General features: G+C 36.8%; 1 long non-coding RNA gene across 2 annotated transcripts; it reads left to right on the forward strand.

Annotated features, from left to right (window-relative positions):
• Nucleotides 1-12,311: 12,311 nt before the first annotated feature.
• On the forward strand, nucleotides 12,312-14,517 carry LOC122299756. 2 transcript variants are annotated; one of them, XR_006239757.1, is made up of 3 exons: nucleotides 12,330-12,757; nucleotides 13,015-13,047; nucleotides 13,211-14,517. It is a non-coding gene; the product is annotated as an uncharacterized LOC122299756 (long non-coding RNA). The 2 variants fall into 2 exon arrangements; XR_006239756.1 differs by having other exon boundaries at nucleotides 12,312-13,047.
• The last annotated feature ends 2,525 nt before the right edge of the window (nucleotides 14,518-17,042 follow it).

A 17,042-nucleotide genomic window follows, 5' to 3' on the forward strand; every position in this document is an offset into this window, starting at 1 on the left:
GATTGGCGCTTTTTAGACCACGTGCTGCGAGCAATGGGCTTCCCAGATTTCTTTTGTAAACTGATTGATAAGTGTGCATCTTCAGTTTGGTTTTCAATTTTGATGAATGGCTGTGTTCGGGGATTTTTTATGACAAGACGAGGGCTCCGGCAAGGTGATTTGCTGTCACCATACCTCTTTATTCTTATGGAAGAAGTACTTTTGAGGCTTTTAAATAAAAGGTTAGGGGAGGGGGGCATTCAACCTTATTCTCATCCTATTAATGCTCCAAGAATTAATCACTTACTTTATGCGGATGATGTGATGGTTTTTGCAAATGGTAGTAAGCGATCGGTTTGATGTGTGATGGGTGTTTTGAAAGACTATGAAGGCTGGTCAGGACAGAGAGTGAATTATGAAAAATCTGCCATTTTTGTGTCCAAGTATGTGTCAAACAAAAGAACTAGAGAGCTATTAAATGAAACTGGGTTTTCTGAGTGTAAATTTCCTTTTACTTACTTGGGTGCACCAATAGTAGAGGGTCGATTAAAAATAAGGCACTTCATGCCTTTATTGGAGAGATTAGAAAAGAAACTATCAGGTTGGAGAAGTAGGCTTTTGTCACAAGGGGGAAGATTGATCTTATTGAGGCATGTTCTTACAAGCTTACCTCTTCACTTACTTTCAGTTTTGCAGGTACCTAAAACTATTATTGCTAAGCTGAATAGTTTATTTGCTTCATTTTTCTGGGAGGAGCAAAATGGAAAAAAAAAAAAAACATTGGAGAGCTTGGGACAGAATGTGTTTGCCAGTAGATGAGGGGGGAATTGGGGTGAGAAAGCTTGAAGAGGTAAAAAAATCTTTGTTTCTGAAATTTGGTTGGAACCTATTGACGAAGGAGTCTCTTTGGTCAAAATTTTTTAAGGCCAAATACATTAAGCAGGGGCATATTTCCTTATCCCTAAATGACAACAAAGGGTCCAGTTTTTGGAGGAATATAGTGGAGGAGATTCCTATTCTTTTGCAAAATTCTAAATGGAAGGTGAGGGCTGGAAATATTTCCTTATGGTTTGATGACTTTATGGAACATGGGCCAATCTGTAATGTGACTGAAACGGTGGAGGAACCGCATATCACAATTAGGGAGTTGGTTGTAAATGATAGGCGGGATGCCGAGAGACTAGAGATGTTGGTGGGGCAACAAAACACAAATGACGTTATGAGGATGGTTGGTGAATTAAGAAATGAAAAAGATATTTTAATTTGGTTACCAGGGAACATTTTCAACAAAATCAGCTTGGGAGATTCTTAGAATTAAGATGCAAAAGTTTGATTGGGCAAAATGGATTTGGCATTGTCTTATCCCTGGAAAAATGTCTATTGTTATGTGGAAGGCATCATTGGGATGTTTAAGTGTGGATGAGAGAGTACGTCGGCTAGGCATTCCTTTTGTTTCAAGATGCAACTGTTGTGTGGAGGGACATGAGGAAGACTTGGAGCATGTGCTAAGCAAGGGTGATTTTGCATAGGAAATTTGGAAAAAAGTTTCAACCGAGATAGGTGTCCCATTTATGGCACATCAATCTTGGAGCGATAGAATACAAAAGTGGTTTGCTAGGTCAAATAGAAACACATAGGTTGGCATTTTGTTGGGTTTAATTCTAGTTGTGGTTACTTGGAGATTGTGGAGAAGGTGCTATGCTACACGCATGGAAGGAAAACATGAATCTATCCAACAGGCATGGTATTCGATTCTCATGTGGATAAAGCTCCTTGCAACTGAAAACAAAGTAAAGATGTTGTCTTCGCAAGACTTAAAAATATGAACAAGGCTGGAGATCCAACCAATACAGCCTCGGCCTCCTAAAATTGATATCGTTAGATGGGTGAAGCCTAATATTGGAAGATTGAAGCTGAATCTAGATAGGAGCTCTCTAGGGAACCCGGGACCTAGTGGAGGAGGTGGAGTCCTTCGAAACCAAGAAGGGAGGTTAGTTTTTGCCTTTTCAAAATTCTTTGGCTCTTATACAAATAATGAATCTAAACTTAGAGCTGTTATAGAAGGCTTGAAAATATGCAGACAGATGGGTTTTTTGTTCATTGATGTTGAATGTGACTCTTCTCTTGTGGTGTCTTGGTTGAGGGATCGAGTTTGTACTATTTGGTACCTATGGGATTTTTGGGATCAGTTGTTTTCCTTGTTGTTTGGGTTTGATTTTTCTATCACTCATATTTTTAGAGAAGGGAACAAAATTGCAGATAAGTTGGCTAGAGCTGGGGCTTTGGGAAAGGAACTGCTAGTATTAGAGGCAGTGAATCAAAGTAATTTGTCACTTATTTAAGAAGGTGCTTAAATTGTTCTCTCTCTCTGTTTTTTTTCCCCTGTTGATGCAATTTGTCATTTATTTTATCTAATTGTAAATTTGTAATGAATCAAGGTAATCCAATTTTCAAGTTAAACTACAAACTTTATACCTGTAATTCCCAAGCGTTTCTTTTGTAGCTTTGAATTTCTCATGTTGAATTTCTTTTGTTCTTCTCTGTAGATTTTGTTGGGTTAGCATCCCATACATTATATTGTTCGATATATATTTATTTAAGCTAACAAAGGCCTTTGTTGAGTGGTCTTGCAATGATTCATTTACCTAAATATTCTACTAAAAAAAGGCTTACTCCTCTTAACTTTAGGAGATTGATGCTTGCGATGACAGGTACCTGAGAAGGTTGAGATACAACAGGGTCTTCAAATTCCTTTCTTTGTGAAAAGTCATTGCATGTTTGCAGAAAACATCAAGATCAACTGCAACTCTCCACAATTATAGCCTTTATCAATTGATTGTGTCCTCAATTCTCTCGTTATGTTTTGTAACATCTCATTGTAAACATTTGCTCAGTTTATGTACTTGAGAAGGCTGAGATACAGCAGGGTCTTCAAATTCCTTTATTTGTGAAAAGTCATTGCATGTTTGCATAAAACATCAAGATCAACTGCAACTCTACACAATTATAGCCTTTATCAATTGATTGTGTCCTCAATTCTCTCATTATGTTTTGTAACATCTCATTGTAAACATTTGCTCAGTTTATGTACATAATACTGATAACACACATCATTTTCTTTATTTGCTCACCAACTGCATGCAACCTCCGAATCCACTAGGTGAATGAACATGGGCTGCATGACACAAATCCCAAGGAATATGGGCTTGGACTTTTGGTACATTATTCATTCCAGAAACTGAATTGAGGATTAAGTTTTCTATCCCCTTCTCTTATATCTTTGATTTTTATTTATGGATTTTTGATTTTTTAAAAAAAAAGAACTCAATGAAAAATTTCATTTAATATCCTATAAATTTTTGGTTTACAAGATTCTCTCAACGACTCATATGATTAACTTAACTAATTTCAAATCACCTAGTTGAAATTGATAGACACTAGCAAAAACATGGAATTCGCTACATAGGAATGAGATAAGTTTGAGCAAGTTCTCTAAAACGTTCGTGAGACTTCATTTTAGGACAAACTCAAGCTCGAGCAAAATGTTTACAAGGTTTGCCATTTTATACTCGAAATGTTTGTGAGACATGACTCAAACAACTTTTGTGATTTGAGGATTTATAAATTAAATCATCGAATAATTACCTAATCATTATACAAAAACACAAACTCCTAAACAATTTTTCCAAACTTTCAAATAAAATATAAATAAATTTCAACTTTTTAAAATATCAATAAAAAATTATATTCAAATATTTTTTAATTTTATATAATTTTAATTCAATTTTCTTTGTCTTATGTGGTGGATTAGTCCGGACCTTGAGTCTTAAGATACATCATTTATTCAATTTGGTATTTTTTTTTTTTTTTGATAATAAGATCTCATTAATAAAACTCAAGTCCTTACAAGCATATGCCTATCAAGTCAAACCGCTTCAGAAACAAAAGAAGGACATTCATCCCACTAGATAATTACATCATCAATACTCCTAGCAAACTTTGCTAGACAATGAGCCACGTTATTGCCCTGTCTACTAACATGCACAAATGCAATTTCCTGAAAGTACAGCATAAGCCTTTTAATTTCAGCGAAAACATATGCAAACTCAGTTAGACACTCTGAATGCGAGTTTAGAGCTTTCACTAGAAACAAACCGTCGATTTCCATCAGAATTTTAGGGATTCCCCACTGCAGTCCGAATTGTAGACCCCTCAATATTGCTGTAGCTTCAACCAATTCTGGATTAGGAACAGCAAGCTCAATCTTACTACAAGCCACTAGAACCCATCCAGCATGATCCCTTAGGACCATTCCAACTCCAGCTTTATCAATATCTTCAAAAATGGCACCATCTACATTTATTTTCAAACTGCCTTCAGGAGGGGGTTTCCAGCTAAGAACCTTTGGAAGATCTCGGCTACCTTTGTTGAGTATCTGCGCTTGTTTAAACTCCACTTGCATTGACAAAGCTGTGGACAAAATAGAAGAAAACTGAAGAGCAATGTTATCATAGATAAACTTGTTTCTTCTATACCAAAGACCCCAAGCCATTGCTATAAATTTCATGAGTTCATCTTCATTTCCTTTGTTCTTCACTTCTAGAATAATCTCCCAAAAAGGTTTCCCATGACCAATCTCCCCTAGTAAAGGTTGAAACTGGACACACAAAGGGTAGATAGCCGGACAATAGAATAAAGCATGTGCAGCATCCTCTCTACATAAATGACAGAAAATACAAGCTTTGGATTCCAGAATTTTCTTCTTCATTAGATTCTGATAAGTAGGTAGAATATCCAAAAATGCTTTCCATACAAACAACTTCATCTTTAGAGGAATTTTCAGCTTTCATAAACACTTCCAAAAGGGGTTAAGTTGTTGATCCCGGGATCCCTCTTCTGTATTTTGAGCAATTGCCAACTGAAGTTTTCTATATTCACTTCAGACTGAATAAAGACTATTCTTTTCATCTAGCCAATACCAGGAGTCTTCATGACTAGGAGCTATAATAATCTTAAAAGTTTGGGACACAATTCTTGGATTGAAGAGAGTTATTAATTTTTCAACATTCCACCAACCCGTACCACTATTCATTAGTTCCTCCACCTTTATATTCGCCTGACTAGGGGCAGAAAACTCACCTTCTAACATAGATGGTTGGATTCCAGTGATCCATTGATCCTTGAAAACATTTATTTCTGCCCCATTACCCACTCTCCTAGCACAGCCATATTTCAACAAATTCAAGGCACTATGAATCCCCTTCCAGACATATGAGGAGTTAAAGCCAATTTTTGCATCAAACAGGGAGCATTGCGGAAAGTACTTAGCTTTGACCATCTTGTAAAGGAGGGAGTTACAATTAGTAAGCAAGCGCCATCCTTGTTTTGCTAGGAGGGCCATGTTGAAATCATACAAATTTTTAAAACCCAATCCCCCTCTAAATTTGGATATACTCAGTTTTTGCCATCCCACCCAGTGTATTTTCTTCTCCTGAGACTAATTACTCCACCAAAATCTAGCCATCATCGTTTCCATTTCATGACATAAAGATTTAGAAAATAAAAAGCAGCTCATGGCATATGTCGGGATTGACATTGCCATTGCTTTTAATAAAATTTCCTGTCCCCCTTGGGAAAGCATATTGCCCTTCCACATTTGAATTTTCTACCATAGCCGTTGCTTTATGCTACAAATGCTCTTTGTTTAGATCTCCCCACCATGGGCGGTAGCCCCAAATACTTCTCAAATTGCTTAGTGTTACTTCCTCCCTATATTGACATAATGTTTGCTTTCGCTTCTTCATGCACATTTCTGCTAAAAACCATCGATGTCTTTTCTTTATTTATGTACTATCTTGAAGCTTTCTCATACTTCTCCAGCAAAGATAAAATTTTTACATTAGTGGGACCATCAGCTTGGCAAAAGATCACACTATCATCTGCAAATAATAGGTTGTTCACACGTGGAGCCCCTCTACAAATTCTTACCCCTTCAATCATGCCTGGTTTGGCATTTCTTCTTAATAGACTTATCAAGCCTTCAGTGCACAAGAGAAACAGGTAGGGGGATAAGGGGTCCTCTTGCCTAATTCCTCTAAATGGACAAAATGGACCTTTCGAGCTGCCATTGACAAGAACTGAAAATGAAACTGTTGATACACACTGCATAACTAGGTCTGTCCGCCTTTGGCCAAATCCAAGAGCATTCATCATTCCCCTCAAGAAACCCTACTCAACTCTATCATACGCTTTACTCATGTCTAGCTTAAGCGACATATAACCCTTTCGACCCACTCTTCTATTTCTGATGTAGTGAAGAATTTCATATGCCATAAGGACGTTATCCGTTATTTGCCTCCCGGGAACAAAAGCACACTGAGTTTCAGAAATGACCATAGGTAGAATTTTTTTAAGCCTATTTGCAATGACTTTAGATAATATCTTATAGAGAACATTACAAAGACTAATAGGCCTAAAATCAGCTACTCTTATAGGATTATCTTTCTTAGGAATCAAGGTAATAAAAGTATGTTTTAGATCCCTAGGAAAGTATCCTTGATTCAGAGCATTCAACACAGACTCAGAAACTGAATTTCCAATCTTACTCCAATATTTTTGAAAGAATACCGGAGACATACGATCGGGACCCAGAGCCGTGGAAGGATGCATTTGCTGAATAGCTTCCTCAACTTCTTTTGCCTCATAAGGAAGTAGTAAATCTGCATTCATTTGGGGAGAGACCTTCCTTTCTACACCTGAGAGAACATCAGTGACATCTGAATGTGAATCAGTAGAAAATAAACTTTGGAAGAAATCCACTATCATCTCACCCATTTGGTCTCCCCTTTTCCAGTTACCATTATCATCTTTTAGTTGATGAATCCAATTTTTCCTCCTCCTTACATTAGCTTTATGATGGAAAAACCTTGAGTTGCTGTCCCCTTCCTTTAACCATAACACCCTTGACCTTTGTTTCAACATAATTTTATCCCTTTCCAGCCACTTCTGGACTTCCTCTCGAGCATCCTTGTGTTGGAACATTTGTTGATAAGCTGGGTCCAAATCTTCTATCTCTTTTAATTTCTCTTTAGCCGAGGCCAACTCTTTTTGAACATTTCCAAATGAACTTTTATTCCATTTTGACAGCTTAACACCACATTTTGAAAAATTTCCCATGAGATTATTGCAGTGTTCAGTACCCTCACTTTCATTCTAAATTCTCTCCACAATATTAGAGCATTCTCTATCCCCTACCCACATCACTTCGAAACTGAAGAGTTGATGACCCCTTGCTTCACTGACCCCCCATTAGAGTCTAGCCATATCGGAATATGGTCCGAGTAAGCTGCTACTCTGTGTTGAACATGAGTAAAGGGAAAAGCTTCACACCACATCAGATTTTCCAAGAACCGATCCATCCTCTCACATATAACATCTCCCTCCCTCCTATTGCACCATGTGAAAGGTTTCCTAGAAAATCCTAGATCCCTAAGGCCCTTTTCCTCTAACACAGATCTAAACCGCCATTTGCCTCTCACTTCTAAAGTTCCCCTCCCCCCCTCCCCCGTTTTTCAGATTGGTTGAGGATTTCATTGAAATCCCCACAAACCAACCACGGACTAGTCGTTCCCACCCCCAAACCTTTAACAAAAGACCACACCTCCTCCCTACTTTCGGTTTGTGGATGACCATATACACCTGTGATAAGACCCACCCCTCCCTCAAACATAGAGTTCCTAATCAAAGCATGAATATTATTCATAGAGTAATTTATAATATGCAAATCAACATGATCTTTCCATAGCAATGCTAATCCCCCACTACAACCAATAGAGTCTACAACAAAACAATTTTTAAAGCCAAGGGTATACTTACAGAAAGTCCATTGAAAAGCCTTCAATCGAGTTTCTTGCAAGAATACCACATTAGGATCTTCCTTCGAAAGCAGGTCACGAAGCGAACTGACTCCCCGTGGGTTCCCAAGCCCACGGGGATTCCAACTAAAGACCTTCATTGAGACCGGTGGTGCTATTCCACAGCCACCGCCGATGCATTGGGATTAAGGGGTCCCAGCCCATGATGTTTCTTCCTGCTACCTGCTTCCTCATCTGGGACTCCACCATCTTTTCTTTTCTAGCCACACAACCTCTGTTCCTGTAGAACTTCCTTGCCCGATTGAATATTCCTCAGCTCATTCGGGTGGTGAATTCATGATCGAGATAAGGCCTTCCTAGAAGCCGGCTTGGGCTTTGGAGTAACAGGGCTTTTATCTACTTGCCCTTTGGTAAATGTCAGCCCAAAGAGCTGAGAGCTCGAAATCTCATCCAAACAGCCCAATACGGGTACCTCCATCAGAGCCTCCCCTGCCGAACCTTCTGGTACAACCCCCGATGGTACTCCGTCAGCTGGCTCGCTCATCTACGGAAGCTGAGTATTGGGCACTAGCTACTGCAGCTTCGGACATTGCCTGGATTCAATCTCTTCTTAATGAAGTTGGTATCAAGTTACGTGAACCCCCACTCCTACTCTGTGATAATGTTGGCGCAACTCAGCTAAACCTCAATCTAGTTATGCATTCCCGGATGAAACACATCGCCATTGATCTTCATTTTGTCCGTGACTTTGTTCATCGTGGTCAGTTGCGTGTTGCTTATGTTCATACGGATGACCAGCTTGCCGATCTACTGACAAAGCCCCTCGCTCGGACTCGCTTCGGCTCATTACGTGGCAAAATTAACGTTGCTGATGGTACGCTTATTTTGAGGGGTCGTATAAGGGAACCCACATAAATCACGTCTATACGTGATTTCCTCCATGTATATATATTTGAAGGGCTACTCTGTTTTTAGCTATACTTTCCTTAAATGGCTGTTGTATCGGTTATGATTGTATATTCCTTAAATAGCAGTATTCATGTCTTATATATAGATGAATGATAATGCAGAATAAGTGTGAAGATTTTTACCAAATCATTTGTGTAAACATTATAAAGACAAGGATTAAAAAAACGCATGCCCATGAGAAATATGCCAACAAAAAATGAGATCAATATCCTTTATATATATATATATTGTAATTTTAATTTTCTTTGTATAAGATATTTATAAAGAGAAATATTATTCATATAGCTTTTTTTTTTTTAATTATCTCACTTTCATCAATCATTTGAAGCAATAGCAGACCTACATATATAGAGACAAGAAGGGAGCCATAGCTGCCCTCTGCCCTCAAGAAAAGAAAAGTAAATATGCAGAAAGTTTCTTCGTTATTCAAGTAAATTTAAGTAAAATTCTCTTTCATTTCCATAACAATATGCAGAAAGTTTCTTCGTTATTTTATAGAGAACAAAGCTGGTACAATTATTCAAACTTTGGATGGATGGACAAAGGTCGGTATGACGTTGATTGAATTTCTGAACCAAATAAAGGAAGAAGATCAAGAAGAATCATTGAATCATCACACAAAGAAGCCAGCTAGTTAGGTCCCACCCACGTTCCTAAGACAACAAAAATTGGCATTCTATTTTTTTATAAGTAAAATTGGCATTCTTATTCCTAAAACAACAATAAGATTTAACTTTGTGAGACTGCTCTTGGCCTTTTGCTAGAAGAAACCACTTGTTTTACTCACATATCTCCGTATACTTTCTCCAGTACTCATTCCTTAATTTCTCATACGAAAATAATGGCCACAGTGGGAGAGTTCTTTATAATTGGATGTTTCAAGATTGAATCCAGGCAAGCATCATATAGCTAGCTAATGTCACATATTCCTTAAATTCTTTGAAAATCTTCCAATTGTATCTTGGAATTGTGCCCTAAGAATATGAGCTGGTTATTCTCCATGGATTCCAGAGGAATCAAAGAAAAAACAGGGTACTAGAAAAGAGATAAATTAACGTATTTGGAGTTTTGTATGACTAAAAGATAAATTAATGTATAGCCAGAAAAACTTTCTGCTGTATTGAAGAGTTGCAAGCCATATTTAGGTTATACAAAGCTGAAAGCACTATTACCATATAAGCATTTTGTTATATATGTCATCCACGTCGTCGACTTGCAAATATAATTTTTCTTGTTGAATTAATGTGTCCTACTCATGTGGTGGAGTAGTCCATGAATCAAAGAAAAACCAGAGTACTGGAGAAAGACTTGAATGAAAGGTCTTCAAAAAAATAAAATATAAAAAGACTTGAAAGAAAGGAGACTTTGGCTAAATAATCAAAATTGAGCCATCTACCCATTAAAGTGATTTTGGCGATTGAACGCGGGCAGTCGGAAAATTATGAGGTAGATAGATCATAGAGAAGACGTGGACTTGAGAATAGAATTTAATAAAAAAAAACAGAGTGGAAGAAGACGCATGATAACTACAAAATTTTTGGGACATATTGTGATGGACTACTGACTCCCACAATGTCATTGGATTGGATAAAGGTGATCAGAAAGGAAAGAGAGAGATACTCAGACAGAGACTATTAGATAGAAAGATACGCATGCGCAAGAGAAAGACTTGGGTGCATTGTACAGACCAGCTTGTTCAGTCATAGCAATTAAATGACTAAACTCAGTCATACAAATTTAATGCAGAAATAGATGATGTGGCTCTACAAAAGTAAACCTTTTATTTTGAAATTTATATACATATAAGGTTTGTAAATGATCATTGGCCTTAGAGGTATATTACATACAAATTTAAGGATATTAACCAAATTCATAAATTGTTGATAAATTTCTAACATATAGCATGAATAATAAGCTGTATGTGAACATAAAATCCAACTCGATGAAAAACTATCCACTCTTATTCAAATAAAGGTGCCTTGTGGGACTAGTGCTCTTAATTTACCTTTTGATGCCTTTGGCTTTTTTTCGAATGAGTGGTCATGAGCAAGTTCTCATGTTTAACGCTGAGAATTTCTTTGAAATTGTTGATCTCCTATTTAACGTTGAGAATTTTTTTGAAACTGTTGTATGCATAGAAAAAAATATAATTATTAAGTGGCAGATTGCGCAGAAATGTTTAATTTCATCTCAATTCACTAATCAAACTATATCTAAAATAAACAACAATTAATTATTGCTTGATGATTTTTGCCTCGTTTTAGCTCTATGCTGAGGAGTATCATAGTTTCAAGGAAAATTCTATACACCATGCTACTATCCTATTTGCGTCACACTAAATAAGATGTGGCACATTTAATATTATTGAATGATTATTTATTGCATGTTTTTTTATCATCAAATGGTGATAAATGCACCACATCATCTATAATGGGATGAAAGTGAGATAGTGATGTGGTTTATAGTATTATTCTATTGTTTACAATTCATAATCTTTTTAATCAATATATTTTCATGATCATTATTTTATAATGTGACATTAAATATCGAAAATAAATTTATATTAATTTTCATTTACATGTTGATTAATTTATATAATATATATTTTATGTTATATCATGCATGTTAAGGGTTAGTGATTTTATTGAACTAGAAGTTACCGCATGAGAGATCAGGGAAATGATTTGTATAGTTTTAGGATGTCCATGTATGGTACACACCTTAAAACTGTATCTTGCATTCCTTTGACATGAAAATAATTCACTTCCCATCCCTTGCTCTAATGAAAGTCTAGTACTATTTCTGGAGTAAATATAGAAAATTACAAAGCAGTGGTAAGGTAGTGCATGGTTGGGTGGGTCTTTGCCGCTGTGGAAAAGGGACAATGGCGTACGTGTTTGGTAAGCTGAGGGAATACATTTTCGTATTAGACGACGTTGCCCTTCTTGCCAATTCGTGCACACATGTACTTACACTACGTGGAATGAGAGAGAGATCATTCCATGTGATGAATTGGGATGATCATTTGGAGGAGCTTTGAGCAATTTGGAGACGAATTCATATTGGTTAAGGCATGCATGTTAGACAATTAATTCAGAGTCTCCTTCTAGAGTAAGCTGCAGCCTTTGATTGAGCTTCTGCATGCAAAATATCTCCTTCTTGGTGAAAACACTGTTTGGGGACCGATAATGTTATTTTGTTTTTAAATTTTCGTTTGAAACTTTCGGTTGGTTAATCGTATCTCCACGAGAGTGGATGGAGGTCCTTTCCACAGTAACATTCTCCACAATACAATCGCCTTAATTAGTTTATAATTAATATGTGATAGGCATTCTTGTTTTGGTCAAAAGTTGATGCCATAGTCACCATGGCATATTGGGTGACAAGAATATATCAGAAAGATACTCAGACAAAGACCATTAGATCAAAGAAATAGGACCCAAAACAGGATAATAATATATTTAATATGATGATGGGCGCATGAGAAAGAAGCTGCTAGCTAAGCCATCTACTCGCCCCACAATTAATTACAGAAAACTCGGGTGCAGTGTACAGACCCAAGATTTTTAAAAGAAATCAAATGATCATATCTTAAAACTTATCAGTACGTTGATTGAATTTGTGGTGGTCCACTAGCTACCATGTGACTGAACCAAATAAAAGAAGAAGAAGAATCATCAAGGAAAGAGAAAAAGCTATTTTGGGGATTGAACAGATCCCTTTTTCCAAATCCATTGTTAGCAGAAACATATGCTGCCCTTCATGCAACTATTCTGGGGATTGAGCTGGGTTTCAAGAGGATCGTACTAGAAGGGGATGCTCTTCTTGTTAACAAGGCTATTGAAAGCACAGAAACAACTTTGGACAGTAAAGGCCTGGTCATTTGTGATGTTAAAAAAATGCTTTCTCAGTATGATAGCTAGGCTGTTAAACATGTAAGGAGAGAAGCAAGCGTTGTTACTCATGCTCTAGGACAAAATGCATTATCTATCTCTGATGTCATCGTTCACATAGAGGAAGTTCCATTTTGTATTCAATCTCTTTTATAGAGTTTTTTTAACAATAAAAGATTTTCTTCCCCTAAAAAAAGAATAGGAGGTGTTTGTAACTTCTTGGGGTCTATATTCATGATATATATTGAAATTCTAGCCATTTTTATTTTTCCTTCTGAAAATATGTTTAACTTGCACAGATTAGTTCTCACAGATGCCACACCTACACAACTGTAAGTTGTTTATCTCAGTTTATGATTATGTTATTTTTTTTTTTTTCAAGTTTCGGCTAGTTGTTGGTCTGTTTGTGGGATTGGAATTAGGCTATTAGCTATTATTTTGGTTCCTGCTATGAATATCTTTTGGATGATAATTTTAATACTCGCTGAATGACAGAAGAAGCTGTGCTACAAGTGGAAATATATGGGCTCCAGACATGCCTACCCTAGGTTCCATTTTAAGGGCTGCTTTTGAAATATAGATGATTATACAAGAATTGTGGAAATCTTGCACTGAAGGTTCAGGGTATTTTGTTTATGTCTTTCTTTCCCTTGTATTTTGCCAAATTGATATTGAAGAATAATGATGTGCGTATTGTGAAATGGAAAGATTCACCATATATTCTTTTCCATTGATTTCCTGGATCTGCTCAAGTGCATACTTGGGAACCCTTTATTCCTTGCATATGCTTTTCCACCTCCGTACCAATAAAAGGTATTTTCCGATCGGGTTAAAGCAATACCCTCTATGTTTGTTATGCTGAATGTCTAACTATTCGAACATGCAATTTTTTCTTTTCAAACTGACAAATTGTTGAACTTGACAAACTTGACAAATTATTGAGCTCCGAAACTGCTACGTTTTGAACGAAGGGAAATTTGCAATTGGTAAGAGAAAATTGCATGTTCCAAGGCCTTCTGTATGCCTATTAGTAGGAATAGATCGAATCATTAATTAATGTTTGGCAAACATGAGCTCCCCAATTAATTAATGCAAGAGCATCTCTGTATGCCTATTAGTTTTCGAAAATTGCATGTTTGGCATAAAAGATTTAACATGGAGGCTGCTTGGATGCAAAATCAGTCTAATTTTGGTTTGATGCTGTGGGATATGATTAAGTATAAAGATGTTGAGTTAGTCTTAATTTTCTAAAGTATTGATGGAGAATATGGCGATGCAGGAATCTTAGTTTGTATAAAGCTACTGACTGGACTCCTTTGCGGATCATAAATATTGATAGCTGTTTAGCATATGTTCACAGTTACAGAACACTGAAGTCAAGTAGATGTTTAAATGCAAGGGAAAAAAAATTCTGAAATGGCAAACACCTCCGGCCTAAAGGATAAGCTGAGTTTTGATGGGTCTTAGGATTCACTTGAAGCTGGCTATGAGCAGAAAGGAAGAGGCTGCTGCAGATGTGGAGGCCAGTGCAGCACTTAAGAGGCCTACAAATGGCCTTATTCTAGCAACGATCAAATACCTGCTTCAGACTTTTTATTTCCATGAAGCATCCCATGTTTGTAGAGAAGGCAATGGAGCTGCTCATTTACTTGGTATTCATGCCAAATGTATCAATGATACTGCTGTATGGTGGGATTCTCCCCTGATTTTATTCTACGAAGGACTCTTGTAAATGCTGCTATGTAATTACTTGATTTAGTCAGTAATGAAATATTCTATAATCGAAGAAAAAAGTTTGTTTACTGTCTTTTTCTAAACTTACCATAAACATTTTGATCCTGAAATGGACATCTATTCGCCAATATTTTCTGCCACTAAGCATTACTGTCTTTCATATTCATATGTTAGGAGGAAACTCTAGTCGACAGTATTCCTTGCCACTAGGGTAATCAAAGTCATTGAGCGCATGTGCTGCACTGTTTTGACTTTTGTCCTTAATATGCATTTGAAAGAACACACATGTTAACTGGAAGATACATAAACAATCACTTGTTCCAACATTTATTATAGCTATATGTGCACAAAAAAGGTTCCTAGTCGTGTATCTCATTTTGTCTGTTCATCTATATTGCCCAAAACTCACTGTCTTTTCATTTTACTTCTCCGTTTTTCCTTCAGAAGTAAAATTTATTTTACCTCAGCATCATGTGCTTATTGGATGGCAGAGGTTCTTAGCCCATCTTGTAGATCGGCACATTGGGAGTGTGGTGGTGTGGCACATGTACTGTTTTGGTGGTCCAAAGGCGATGGATTAGACAATGTCTGACTTGGAAGACATAAAAAAAAACAGAGAGGAAATAGACTAGAGCATAAGTCTTTGGAGTCTGGTATGACTACAAATTTATAGAGCTGAGCTATCTAGGTACCCTGCTTTACACGAAATTAAAGGAGACTTCAGAAATACTTGGGATAAATACTTGCCTAGACAAATAAAAAAAGAAATCAAACAGTTTCGAGCAAATTGCTCGGATAAAGAGAGATAATACTATACAAGTGGACTTTAATTTCCTTGATACAATCGTAAAATTAATTTATTTTTTTCCGCATGGATCTTGAAGAAATTGGCTAAATAATAAAAATTGGGCCATCTTGAAAAAATTTATGAGCCTAACTCTATTAAAAAACCGGTTAAAAGAGGGATTATTCCTCATCACATCTACTCATTAAAGTAATTTTCACAAAATTTCACGATTGAATGCAGGCAATCGGAAAATGATGAGGTAGATAGATCATAGAGAGGACGTGGATTTGATCAGAATAGAATTTAATAATAAAAGGAAAAAACAGAGAGGAAAAGACTCGAGCATAAGTCTTTGGAGTTTGGTATGACTACAAATTTATAGAGCTGGCTAGTGAGTTAACCATTAATGCCATCAAAACTGAGCCATCTAGGAACCCTACTTAACACGAAATTGAAGCAGACTTCAGAAATTCTTGGGATGAATACTTGCCTAGACAAATAAAGAAAGAAATCAAACAATTTCGAGGACATTGCTCTAGATAGAGAGATAATACCATACAAGTGGACTTTATGGTAGAGAAGGCAATGGAGCTGCTCATTTACTTGGTATTCATGCCAAATGTATCAATGATACTGCTGTATGGTGGGATTCTCCCCTGATTTTATTCTACGAAGGACTCTTGTAAATGCTGCTATGTAATTACTTGATTTAGTTAGTAATGAAATATTCTATAATCGAAGAAAAAAGTTTGTTTACTGTCTTTTTCTAAACTTACCATAAACATTTTGATCCTGAAATGGACATCTATTCGCCAATATTTTCTGCCACTAAGCATTACTGTCTTTCATATTCATATGTTAGGAGGAAACTCTAGTCGACAGTATTCCTTGCCACTAGGGTAATCAAAGTGTTGAAAATATTTTCAAAATAATTAGTTATATATTATATTTATTAATAATATTTTTGGGTTGTTTTTGGAAGTTGTGAATTATTGTGGAAAGAGAGAAGATATGGAAAGTTTCGGAGTTTTATTATATTTTGGATCTATGTTTTGACCATAAGTCTTTAGTTGGCTTATTGGTATTGAGGTTTCCAATTTAGTCCATGAGACTGGGTTCGATCCATCCTCCTAACAAAGGATTCGATTTTTGATGATTTATGAAGAGGTTGCACCAAGAGGCATGCGGCCAGCCAATAGGCGCTACTGCGCTGCAACTCTTGGGGCTCAAGGGGCGTGCTGCGTGAAGCGCTGCAACACATGGACAATGGACGCGAACGCAGCGCGAGGTGCTGCCAACGGTTGGGAAAATAATATTCCCAAAACGCGCATGGTGTGACTCGAACCAGTGCCATCCGGTTGGAAGAAGAACAAGGCAACCGTTGGACTAAGTCCAACTGTTATGTCATATGGCAACAGTCATAATATATATACCTATTCCGAACAGTTTTCAGGACTATGGGTAATAACTTTTCGTTTACATCTTTTGGACCTATTGGCCTGCCATTTAAAATTAGAATTGAATTTCGAATTCTCTCTCTCTTCTCTCTCCCAAATATTTCATTTCTTCAATAACTTGTTAGAATCTGTTTGTTCTCGAGAGATCAGATTTCTAATTTCTTGGTTGAATAGCAAAATCTGAGGGTATTCGGGGTCTAATTTCGTGTGTGCATAACGCAGTTAGACAAACAGACTTGTTCTGGGCTTCATTGTATCTTGGAGGCAAATTTGCTTGTAACCCGTGTGCATACCGTAATTGGTGGGGGCGAATATTGTCTTAAGGAAAGCGACATTTGTAACGCGCCTT

This window comes from Carya illinoinensis, chromosome 16 (genome assembly GCF_018687715.1).
Source record: "Carya illinoinensis cultivar Pawnee chromosome 16, C.illinoinensisPawnee_v1, whole genome shotgun sequence".
Lineage (NCBI taxonomy): Eukaryota > Viridiplantae > Streptophyta > Magnoliopsida > Fagales > Juglandaceae > Carya > Carya illinoinensis.